Source organism: Oncorhynchus kisutch, linkage group LG18 (genome assembly GCF_002021735.2).
Source record: "Oncorhynchus kisutch isolate 150728-3 linkage group LG18, Okis_V2, whole genome shotgun sequence".
Classification (NCBI taxonomy): Eukaryota; Metazoa; Chordata; class Actinopteri; order Salmoniformes; family Salmonidae; genus Oncorhynchus; species Oncorhynchus kisutch.
The window spans coordinates 28,910,581-28,919,704 of NC_034191.2; positions in this window are offsets into that span (position 1 = coordinate 28,910,581).

The following is a 9,124-nucleotide window of genomic DNA, read 5'->3' on the forward strand; positions in this document are numbered from 1 at the left end:
TTATTAAATGTTTTATTGAAACATTCAGTGAAAGTTTTAAGAAAGTTATTCAAAAACCTCTAAATAAATAATAATTTCCATTCTCAGCACGTTAATAAAACCTCCCAGAGTAAACTGTTCTCAGAACTTCCATGCAAAAAAAAAAAAACATTCCCAGAACAGGCAAAATGTTCACTTCCATTCTCAGAATGTTCAAAAACATTCTGTTTATCAGTCAGGAGACTTATGGCTTCGTTCCCAGAACCAATAGGAAAACAAAGGCATACGTTCCCACAACTTCCAAGGAACTAAATGTGCTAGCTGGGTACTGTTTACTCCTCATGTGAAAGTACACCACATCTCAAATCATAAAATGATATGCCAACTATCTAGTCAGAGTAGTACTGACGAAATAGCCAACAAGGAGTGTCTCACTAATATATTCAATAGTTTTCACTCATATCTATCTATAAATCACTCTTGACTGGGGTAATTGACATTTGTTAACAAATGCCTATCAATTTATAGATACCAACAGCCCTATGCTATGTAAATAAATCTTATCAACAGGGGAACTTTCCACCCAACATTTATGCTTATTGGAATCCCAGTCCCTCCCTCGGTGTACACATCACAGACAAAATTAAATGGTCCACCCACACAGCGCCTCTTCAACCTCAGGATGCTTTAGAAATCAGGCTTTTCACCTAAAACACTCACAAACTTTTACAGATGCACAATCGAGAGCATCCTGTCGGGCTGTATCACCGCCTGGTACGGCAACTGCTCTGCCCACAACCTCAAGGCTCTCCAGAGGGTAGTGAGGTCTGCACAACGCATCACCGGGCAAACTACCTGCCCTCCAGGACACCTACACCACCCGATGTCACAGGAAGGCCATAAAGATCATCAAGGACAACAACCACCCGAGCCACTGCCTGTTCACCCCGCTATCATCCAGAAGGTGAGGTCAGTACAGGTGCATCAAGAGACTGAGAGACTGAAAAACAGCTTCTATCTCAAGGCCATCAGACTGTTAAACAGCCACCACTAACATAGAGTGGCTGCTGTCAACATACAGACTCAATTCTCTGGCCATTTTAATAAGTTTAATAAATGTATCACTCGTCACTTTAAATAACGCCACTTTTATGATGTCTACATATCCTACATTACGCATTTCATTTGTACAGTGCCTTGCAAAAAGTATTCATCCCCCTTGGTGTTTTTCCTATTTTGTTGCATTACAACCTGTAATTTAAATGGATTTTTATTTGTATTTCATGTAATGAACATACACAAAATAGTCCAAATTGGTGAAGTGAAATGAAAAAAAATGACTTATTTCCAAAAATACAAAAAACATTTCTTTGGAGAAAAGTGGTGCGTGCATATGTATTCACCCCTTTGCTATGAAGCCTCTAAATAAAATATGGTGCAACCAATTACCTTCAGAAGACACATAATTTGTTAAATAAAGTCCACCTGTGTGCAATCTAAGTGTCACATGATCTGTCACATGATCTCAGTATATATACACCTGTTCTGAAAGGCCAAAGAGTCTGCAACACCACTAAGCAAGGGGCACCACCAAGCAAGCGGCACTATGAAGACCAAGGAGCTCTCTAAACAGGTCAGGGGCAAAGTTGTGGAGAAGTACAGATTAGGGTTGGGTTATAAAAAAATATCCAAAACTTTGAATATCCCACAGAGCACCATTAAATCCATTATTAAAACATTTAAAGATTATGACACCACAACAAACCTGCCAAGAGTGGGTCGCTCACCAACGGACCAGGCAAGGAGGGCATTAGTCAGAGAGGCAACAAAGAGACCAAAGATAACCCTGAAGGAGCTGCATCACACCACAGCGGCGATCGGAGTATCTGTCCGTAGGACCACTTTAAGCTGTACTCTCCACAGAGCTGGACTTTACGGAAGAGTGGCCAGAAAAAGCCATTGCTTAAAGACAAAAATAAGCAAACACATTTGGTGTCAGCCAATAGGCATGTGCTCCCGAACCGGAGCCGCCACCGAGGATAGATGCCCACCCGGACCGGGGGGTACTGTCAAGCCCTGACCTGAGAGAGCCTTTTTATTTCTCTATTTGGTTAGGTCAGGGTGTGATTTGGGTGGGCATTCTAGTTTGTCTGTTTCTTTGTTGGCCGGGTATGGATCCCAATCAGAGGCCCCTGTCTATCGTTGTCTCTGATTGGGAATCATACTTAGGCAACCTTTTTCCCACCTGTGTCTGTGGGTAATTATTTATTTTCTATGTGTGTTTGTGTGCGCCACGGTTTGTGTCACGTTCGGTTTCTGTTTACCTGTTTTTTGTGAAGGTTTCACTTTATTAAAGATGTGGAATTACATGCACGCTGCGCCTTGGCTCATTTATGACAGGGAGGTTGAAGACCACGAACGTGACAATGATGGAGGGCACATAATACAGGGAATTTCTTGAGGGAAACCTGTTTCAAAATATTTTGCATCTTAAAAGTGGTAGGCATGTTGTATAAATCGAATGATACAAACCCCCCAAAAAACTATTTTAATTCCAGGTAATAAGGCAACAAAATAGGACAAATGCCAAGGGGGGTGAATACATATTTTCGCAAGCCACTGTAGCTAGCTAGGTCTGGCCCAGCTCTGGTACATGGCGTAAATAGTACCTAGCCAGCTCTGGACTGCACTAACTAGCTCTGGTCCAGGGCGTTCAGACTGACTAACTTAGATTGCTTCAATAAAGTTTTATGCTGCAATTTACCACAGTCACTAATAATACCACTACTATTGCATTAACTACCACTACAACAACTACTACCACCACCACTGACACAGTCACCACTACTTGGTCCCTCCTTCTCAGTGATTGTTTGTGATATTTAAGGGCAAAAATGTTCACGAAAATGGAATCTAAAGGGGCTCTTCAAAGGGTTCTCCTAGGGAGACAACCGAATAATCCTTTTAGGTTCAAGATAGCACCTTCTTTTCTAAGAGTGTACCACTCCTATTACTACCACTACCATTACTATAACCCACTATAATAAATCTACAAAACCACCCCAAAATAGGTCACTATATCTAACCCATTAAAACCCTACCATTAGTACTACTACTATTACTACTGCCGTCATTACCACTACAATGTATTTCATTACCATGAAAAACACGTAAAGAGGAGCAAGCACAACAAAGTTTCTTCAGGAAATGTCCTTTTCTATTTTATTAATGAATTTCTATGGTATTTGTTGTGCAGCTTCAAAATAGCAAGCATTTATTTTGTAGTATATTTAGCTAGTTACTTTCCACATAGCTTTACTGTAGTTTAACTTATTCCAATGTGGAATAACTAGGGTTTAGCTAACTACATATCTAACTACATACCAGTAAATATTTTGAGATGCTGTTTACCCTCACGTGAGTAAACAGTAACTATTTCAACTGTGATGAATACTACTAGCTATGATATTTCACAGCTTTTACTGAAGAATTGATTCATCACCAGGCTAAGCTACTCTTTAGAAGTAACATGTCATATGCAGCCTATGGGCCACAACATTAATAATTGACAAGGTCACCTGAATTCTGTCACAAGGTTTGCATCACACAGCGTTTTACTGCACTTAGGCGTATTATAGCTTACTACAGTCTAATGACATTGACACCTCTTGACCTTGGGACTATAAGGTTCTATCTGACTTTTTCCTCAAAAATACGTCATTCACATAGGGGCCGATTCAGACCAAAGTTATATGCGCATAAATGGAACTTAATTCCCTTTAATGCACTTTTGTGTGGAAGATGTGTGTCTACAGATATGTTGTATTCAGACCTTTACTTAATTCCCTCAGAAATCCAAGACCTTACCGGGCCATGAAACAATGAATAAAGTCGAGCAACCTGTCGGTTCCTAGTGGAACAGCGTCTGCTTTCTTTTTCCTGATTGAAATAACACCATTCTCAGTGCACTGTAATTTACAACTTGATAGGAGCTATTGATAAGATCTAGGTAAAAGAGTAAGCCATTTGGATAAACGGATTGTAAATATAAATTACAATTGTTTTAGATAAATTGTACTTTATGATCACTGGAGACAAATGTGAAACCAGTCATATAGCAACAAACTGAAGCCTATCAACATTAAACATACCTCTGTAAAGTTTATGAAATGCTGGCCTTAAAACTTGCAGGAATGAAATTTGGAGATAAAAGCTATAGGCTTCTGTAGCCATGCACAAATGACAGTATAGTGTCCAAACCTACAAACAACCGAGTGCACTTATGTTTTCTATAATGTTTTAATTAAATTCCCAGACTTTTCACTGTGTTTAAAAAAAAATGGTATTGATGTTACATATTAGCCGGTATCGGTAGCCACTGTCAGTTATACCCACACACATTTATAACTGTCACTTTACTTATATTTTGCCTCATTCCATTCCATTGTCAGTTTACCTTTCTTTCCTTTGTCACGTTGATCTGGTTATTCCTGAGGATCACTACAGTAGCATTAGTGGATCATAGTATTACAACTTGTGCAATAATTTGGAATATGTAGCCTATTTGAATCATTATGGAACGCAGACCAAATGAGTGAGCAATGTTAGTGTAGATTTATAGGACTACTGTTCAACCCCTATTGTTGACTTTCTAATTTAACAATTGAACAATTGAATATGACAACTTTCAGGATGAATAAAACAACTGTATTTTTGTTTCACCAATATATTTAGTGTGTAAAGGCTCTCAAAACCTATTTTTGTATTATTATTCATGAATACTTTCCTAACCCTAAATAACATACAAATCTATTGGTGCGGAAAAGGAGACAAATATGTGTGCATTTATTTACATGGCTTTTTTAAATTGATCCTTAATATTCTGAACCGTTCTCTCAATATATTATAGTGAGTCTGTTGAGAAAATTAAAATGAAATGTACACCACATCTAAAGGGATGGCTTTAGATACATTTACTGAAAACCCTATTGAATGAAAACTTGACATGAAAATATTGTCCAGCAAGTGGGAGGGTTTTCAGCAGTTTAATTAAATCTATTCAGGGCACGTAAGTGAACCACACCTGCAAAGCCCGTTGCGGACCTGCAAAAGGTAAGTCTGAATGCCAACTACTGAGAAGTGCGTAGGAAAGGCGTACATAGGAAAGGCCAACCAGGTAGCTAGGTCCAGCTGGCAAGATAGCTAGGTCTGGCCGACCGACCAGCCAGATAGCTAGGTCCGGCCGACCGACCAGCCAGATAGCTAGGTTCAGCCGGCAGGATAGTTAGGTCCAGCCGGCCGGCAAGATAGCTAGGTCCGTCCAGCCAGCTAGGTCCGTGCAGCCAGACAGCCCAGTTTTTCTTTAGTTGGTCATTTACATGTGAGATGTGGCAGATTTTTTTTAGAGGAAAGTAAAACTCAGAATGTTCTCTCTGCGTAAACACCAATTAACTTGGTGGTATCAGGTTCTATCTGCAATCCAATCACACAATCCTGGGTTGTCAATAAAAAATGATTGAATGTAAGGGGATTTACTGTACTTATTGATTCATGAAAAAGGCACTCCACCACTGCTGCTTCATCATCCTATTTTTCCAACTTAATTGAGTAGAATAAGAACAATCCCCCTCCCCCCCAAAAAATGTATACTGTCACATAGCTAACTAAAAAGCAGCATTCCTCAAGAGAGGATGGCTTTCACTTCAGCAATGATAAATTCATGCACTTCTTTGACGAAAAGATCATGATCATTAGAAAGCAAATTCTCTTTAAATCTGCGTGTTTCTCCAAAACGCAGTTGTCCTGAGTCTGCACAACACTGCCAGGACCTAGGATCAAGGGAGACACTTAATCCTATATCTCTTGACACATTCATGAAAATAGTCATGGCCTCTAAACCTTCAAGCTGCATACTGGACCCTATTCCAACTAAACTACTGAAAGAGTTGCTTCCTGTGCTTGGCCTTCCTATGTAGAACATAATAAATGGCTCCCTATCCACCAGATGTGTACCCAACTCACTAAAAGTGGCAGTAATAAAGACTCTCTTGAAAAAGACAAACGTTGACCCAGAAAATATAAAAAACTATCGGCCTATATCGTATCTCCCATTCCACTCAAACATTTTTTGACTCAACTCACTGCCTTCCTAAAGACAAACAATGTATACGACGTGCTTCAGTCTGGTTTCAGACCCTATCATAGCACTGAGACTGCACTGAGACTGCAATCGTGAAGATGGTAAATGTTGATGGTTTGTCCAAATCAACTGAAAGTTTCGGTGTTCCTCAAGGTTCCGTTTTAGGACCACTATTGTTTTCACTATATATTTTACCTCTTGGTGATGTCGTTCTGAACATAATGTTAACTTTCACTGCTATGCGGATGATACACAGCTGTACATTTCGATGAAACACGGTGAATACTCAATATTGCCCTCCTGGAAGCCTGTGTTTCAGACATAAGGAAGCAAATGTTTCACCTTTAAACTCGAACAAAACAGAGATGCTAGTTCTAGGTCCCAAGAAACAAAGAGATCTTCTGTTGGATCTGACAATTAATCTTGATGGTTGTACAGTTGTCTCAAATAAAACTGTGAAGGACATTGGTGTTACTCTGGACCCTGATCTCTCTTTTGACAAACATATCAAGACTATTTCAAGGACAGCTTTTTTCCATCTACATAACATTGCAAAAAATCTGAAACGTTCTGTCCAAAAATTATGCTGAAAAGTTAATCCATGCTTTTGTCACTTCAAGATTAGACTACTGCAATGCTCTACTTTCCGCCTACCCGGTTAAATCACTAAATAAACTTCAGTTGGTGCTAAACATGGCTGCTAGAATCTTGACTAGAACCCCAAAATTTGATCATATTACTCCAAAGCAAGCATCTGTATACTGGCTTCCTGTTAAGTCTAGGGATGATTTCAAGGTTTTACTGCTAACCTACAAAGCATTACATGGGCTTGCTCATACATATGTCTCCGATTTGGTCCTGCCGTACATACCTACATGTATGCTACGGTCACAAGATAAAGGCCTCCTTATTGTCCCTAGAATTTCTAAGCAAACAGCTGGAGGCAGGGCTTTAGCCTATAGAGCTCCATTTTTATGGAATGGTCTGCCTATCCATGTGAGAGACGCAGACTCGGTCTTGACCTTTAAGTCTTTATTGAAGGCTCATCTCTTCAGTAGGTCCTATGATTGAGTGTTGTCTGGCCCAGGGGTGTGAAGGTGAACGGAAAGGCACTGGAGCGACAAACCGCCCTTGCTGTTTCTGCCTGATTGGTTCCCTTCTCTCCGCCTCTAATCATATTACGGGGGCTGAGTCACTGGCTTACTGGTGCTCTTCCATGCCGTCCCTAGGAGGGGTGCGTCACTTGAGTGGGTTGAGTCACTGACGTGATCTTCCTGTCCGGGTTGGCGCCCCCCTCGGGCATGTGCCGTGGGGGAGATCTTCGTGGGCTACAGTATACTCAGCCTTGTCTCAGGGTAGTAAGTTGGTGGTTTGAAGATATCCCTCTAGTGGTGTGGGGGCTGTAATTTGGCAAAGTGGGTGGGGTTATAGCCTGCCTGGTTGGCCCTGTCTGGGGGTATCGTCGGACGGGGTCACAGTGTCTCCCGACCCCTCCTGTCTCAGCCTCCAGTATTTATGCTGCAATAGTTTATGTGTCAGGGAACTAGGATCAGTCTGTTATATCTGCAGTATTTCTCCTGTCTTATCTGGTGTCCTGTGTGAATTTAAGTATGCTTCCTCTAATTCTCTCTCTCCCTCTCCCTCCCCTCCCAGAGGACCTGAGCCCTAGGACCTTGCCTCAGGACTACCTTGCCTGATGACTCCTTGCTGTCCCCAGTCCACCTGGTCGTGCTGCTGCTCCAGTTTCAACCGTTCTGCCTGCGGCTATGGAACCCTGACCTGTTCACTGGATGTGCTACCTTGTCTTGGACCTGCTGTTTTTGACTCTTTCTCGCTCTACCACACCTGCTGTCTCTTTATACTCGGCTATGAAAAGTTAACTGACAGTTACTCCTGAGGTGCTGACCTGTTGCACCTTCTACAACCACTGTGATTATTATTATTTGACCCTGCTGGTCATCTAGGAATGTTTTAACATCTTGGCCATGTACTATTATACTACTATTATACTAGTTATAATCTCAACCCGGCACAGCCAGAAGAGGACTGCCAACCCTTCAGAGCCTGGTTCCTCTCTAGGTTTTTTCTTAAGGTTCCTGCCTTTCTAGGGAGTTTTTCCTAGCCACCATGCTTCAACATCTGCATTGCTTGCTGTTTGGGGTTTTAGGCTGGGTTTCTGTATAGCACTTTGTAAAAAGGGCTTTATAAATATTTTATTGATTGAATATGTCACAAAATAGTTCTGAGATCTGGGGCTTGAAAAATTCTCAAAACTATACTTTGGCAGATAGAACCTTATAGTCCCAAGTCCTTGACTATTCATATCATAGGTTCTGGTACTCTTTTTAAATTACTTAGATTTTTTTCACCACTTTTTCAGAAGAATGGCCATAACGTAAACTTTTTTTATGGTAAAAACTAATAAAACAAGTGCCTTAGATTATGTTTAAGGCCCTTAGCAGAGGCATTGCTGTTTTTGTCTTGTTCTATATCCACACGAAAACTTCCATGGAAGGGGTATTTCACTAAAAATACAAACTTACCACATTTCATTGATAAGTAGCAAGTAGTTTACTGACTTTGAGTGTCAGAGAACAGAAAAACATATTAGTTTAGTCATCCAGAGCTAAGCTTTAGCAATGTTGCTAGTTATCCATAGGATAAACAGTAGTGTCATTTTAGGGAACTATCACTTTAACAAATGTGTAATGAATATGAATTCATATATTTGATGATGTGATTAGAAAGAAGGAAGAGTATTCTCTATATTTAATATTTCAATGGCTGCACTTTTCTATTGAAATTGAAATAATTAACATTTTGTGGCAGATAGAACCTTATTTAAATAGATTGACATTTCAGAGGCATAAGGTTCAATCTGCGATTGCAACCCCCTAAGAAAACAGATTTACAAATGTCTTAGGATTTTGATACTCGCAGTTTAGTTACCTTTACGGCGAGGAACTTAATGGGTTATAAAAGAAGAATTGAGATGTGAAAATCTGG